The sequence below is a fragment of the Aristolochia californica genome, unplaced genomic scaffold (genome assembly GCF_029961685.1).
Source record: "Aristolochia californica isolate CCGP_79_NKW_82.1479 unplaced genomic scaffold, dmAriCali1.0.hap1 SCAF_11, whole genome shotgun sequence".
Classification (NCBI taxonomy): domain Eukaryota; kingdom Viridiplantae; phylum Streptophyta; class Magnoliopsida; order Piperales; family Aristolochiaceae; genus Aristolochia; species Aristolochia californica.
The window spans coordinates 14,511,861-14,516,249 of NW_027181782.1; positions in this window are offsets into that span (position 1 = coordinate 14,511,861).

Here is a 4,389-nt window from a genome sequence, read left to right on the forward strand (position 1 = left end):
TCTACAGAAACAACATTTGTTGCTAAACAGAGGCAACTCTTTCGTATTCGACAGGCTGCAGAGACACCAACAAGAGACTTCCCGGCCCCACAAGGAAGAACTATAATTCCTGATCTTGCTCTTCCTACAATTTACTACAAGTTCACCCTCATGCTGAAAAATCTATAATCGAAACAGAAAAGACCAAGCTACACAGAGAAGTAAACAAAATAATCAAATCTCAACTTTAAGACACAAATGTTTAAAGAAAGGTGTGAACCTAGCATCGTATTTAAGAGATCATTTCTTAAATGAAAGCCTCTGGGTATACACATCCAAGGTGGTCTTCTTCAAAACCAACATTATTTCTAACAAGTGACTGACAATCGACAGCTTGCACCCACCAATTGAGGGCTCATACCATGAAGAGGCTCGCTCATGTTAGAGCAAATTGACAGCCTCATCATTGCCACATTATTCAATCCTCTACATAGGACAAACTCCTACATAACTCAGTAGCATGATGTCTTTGCAAGTGCAAGCATGTGGTAGCATTGACCAACCAACTCTAGGCCACCTCTTGGGTGGTACATCCAAAGCTGGCACCCTCAAAATAGCAAATAATCGAACACAAGTTCTCGACATTACATCTACAAGGTCAAGTAATATAAGAAGAAAAGTTCAAATATAAACGTACAACAAATCAATATGCTTGGACAAGATGCAGAACACCAATCAGTAAAATGTAGTTCAACTAATTTGTGGCAGAAAACACAAAAACCAAGGCACAACAAGAATTTTTTTTCAACGACAACAAGTAAAAAGAAAGAATTTATTAAGAAATATATGGAACAACCAGACTATTTGATAGGAGAAAATGAAAGCAAATGTAGAAAAGGATTATCAAGAATGGATATGATAATATTATGCTTCATTAACATATTCTTGATATAGAATCTTATATGATATAGATCGCGATATAAGATATCACAAGGCACTATGTCAGTACAACAACTCCAAATGACTGGCAACCACAACGGAAGTTCTGAAATTTAAATTTTTTCATCCAATAGCATCACCACCAAAGTTCCTGATAAGTTACTTTAAATAGACCATGTCAGACATTTGGTATTCCACACTACAAAAGAGAGCAGCCTACTTCCAACTACATGATTCTTTAAATTTTTGGTAATAGAAAAATCAGTTGAAATTGCACCTATCATGATGGAGATGTCCACTGGTAAGCATGATTATGTTTGGCCTATGTGACAATCAGTACCAAGATGAAGTAAGATTATACATGAAATTGGAAGAAATCATGGATAACCAATGTGTGTAATATCCAGTTCTATTGCACTAGCCAATGTAGCCTCTCTGAGAATTCTACACAATGTCTTCAACAGTCTCAACTATTTTGCTGGAGAGTTATATTGACATGAAAAATATTGTCTTACAATAGGCCTCACCATTTCCAAACATTTTACTGAGACTCTTTTCCTGGTATGGGCATGGCTAAGCCTGAGGCTTCAATTACATGTTTAAGTCAGGGTTCACCTGCAGTTAGCAACATCAAGTCAACAACATACCCATGATGTGTGACAAGGAACAAAACTGGCAGAACATCAAGCATTTGTGAGAAATAAAGCTTACTGTATCATTTTTGAAGTCATACTCCTGCAACATGGGATAATTTAATGCATTTGGTAAGCACCTTTGCTTGACACTTTCAACCTGTAAATGTTTAAGTTAGGTAAAAAAAATTATAACCACTAATCACTTAAATATACATCATCATTCATAGACCACCCTACCTGAGCAGGATCTATTTCAAAAGAATGGGTTTCTTTCTCTTCAGCTACTGCTGCCACATCAGCTCCAGTGAACAACTTCTGATGACCACCACCATCCATTTCACTCAAAGCTTTGCTAACTATAAATATATCACTTCCTTGTGAACCCTAAACAGTAGATCAAGAGTTTGCATCACCATCAGAATTGTGTCAAAGTTCTCATGATCTATCATAGAAATTTAACCATTTATTTGAAGGTTTAGCCATAGTGACAAATAATCTATCCATGCTGCAGTGTGATAGTGGCTTTGGAGATGATAGTTTTGATTCACTATGCAGACAAAAAATGATTAAATTATTTAACAACACAATTTTTTTTTTTTTTTCAAAAGAGATGTTCAAACTCCACTTCCCTTCTATGAAAAAGAACAAGAGCAGAAGTTATTTTCTTCCACTGTAACAAGCAAACAACTTCATGATTTAAATGGTAAATTCAACCATTTTGAATAATAGTAAAATATGTAAAGAATAGGCATATAGATGAATCCATAGAAACTCCTATGTAAATTTTACGTCACTCGCCAAAAAGATAAGAGAAAAGACTAAAAATAAAAAGGCACAACTCAGAATAACACCTCAGAAAAATATAGTGGACATGCATGAAGAAAATAATAGCAAACTAAATTACCTCATTGGAATAAATTCTCTCTTTAGATATAACCTCGTCCTTCAGCAAAGTCTTCAGCACCTGCAAGTATCATTTAAAGCATAAGTTCCAAATTCCCCTCATCACCATAAGAATAATAATAATGATAATAACAACATCAATAATAATAATAAACCACTTGTGCTAGAATACGAGACAAAATTCGCACCTCCGGGAAAGGGGACTCCATAAAGTACCGGTTCTTCTTAAGTACAAGTTTTACTTTCCCATAATTAGAAGTTGAAGCATAAATGAAATCAATCATTTCTTTAGGGAGCTTAGTCTTTGATAGCTTGTTCAAAACAGTAATTATAGTTTCAGTCTCGAGCCCAACAGAAACAGCACCATACAAGGAATGAGGTGCCAAGTTATACTCATGCATAGACTCTGGCCTGCACAACATTTTTCCAACAAAATGAAAATGAGCAACCACACAGAGTTTTATGTAGAAGAAAATAGAAGGACATCTTAAATACTGGCAAACGGGCTTAGCAATTGCAATGAGGAAATCATTGGCTTGCTTATACAACGGTGATCCGGCCATCAGCGCAAGCCCATAAAGGGCGGTTTGCATGATCAGGCTTTAATTCAAGTTTAGAACATCCCCTCTTCGTCAGTTCGCTTTCATCTTCATAATCCATATTCCGTACCCATAAACACAATTCAAGCACCTAAAGTAAACTAAAAACAAAAAGCTAAAACAAAACAAAAAAATGAATAAAAGTAATACCTTCACGACGATCCTCATCAAAATCTTCGGCATAATCAACATCATCATCAACAACAGCAATTCGATAATCCTCCTGCCAAGAAAAAACAATCAGGGGAAGAGCAGGAGAGCAACCAAATACAGAACGAGAGTTGGGGTTTTCAAAATTATAAAACCTTAGAGGAAGTCCTGAGCTTCTTACTAGGCTGACCTTTTTCCCCTGCAAATGAAGAGACATGAAGACATTTTAGCTCGCAGAGAATTGAACCATAGGATTGAATAATTAGGAGAAAGAAAGAACTACATAAAAATTAAAACTTTTCTTTTTCTGAGAAAAATATTCTAAAAGCCCATTTATGCTGGCTAAGAAATACTTCTGATCTTTTGGAATTCTTTGATAAGAAAGCCATAAATTGTCTAGTAAACATTGTTCTTCTTTTGTTACCGAAATGCTTGGTAAAGTTTTAAAAGTAATATTAGATTTAGGAAAAACTACTAATTTCTGGCTACCAAAATTAAGAAATTCTTGACCATAATTATTAAATCTAGATGAAGTTGGTCTGGAGGATGGTCTGGAAAATCCATCTGTTCAATTAACCATAATTTTTTAGTCAAAAAATCTCCTACTAAGAGTATCAGCGAGACTATTATTCTTACCCTTAATGTGTTCAAATTCAATCTTATACCCATTTCCTGTAATAATATCTACTAGATTTAGCCATCTTCTTCTGCTTATTTTATTTTCTTTACTTCTTTGAAAATATTTAACTATAGCTTCGCAATCTGTTCTTAAAGTGAATTCTTGTTTGTTAATAATAAATAATCTAAATGATTCTAAAGAATAAATTATTGCTAGGATTTCTGAGTCTATGCTACTCATATTTCCTTTCTCTTTAAATTTCCAGCTAGCATAACTACAATTTTTTGTTTGCTCTTTCTCGCTATACTTATGGGGTTTAGCTATAAGAACACCACCCCATCCTAAATTACTTCCGTCAGTTTCTATTATAAGGTAATCGGAGTCTAAAGACATTTGTAATTTGGACAACTTTTGGATTTTTTCTTTAACCTTTTTGACCAAAATTTTATCTTCTTGATGAAAGAATTTTTGGCCTGTTGGAGAGGTTTTTCCATACAAAGGGCCAATGATTTTTCCTATGTCTTTAATAAAGGGTCTAGCATAATTGACATCTCCTAAAAATCTT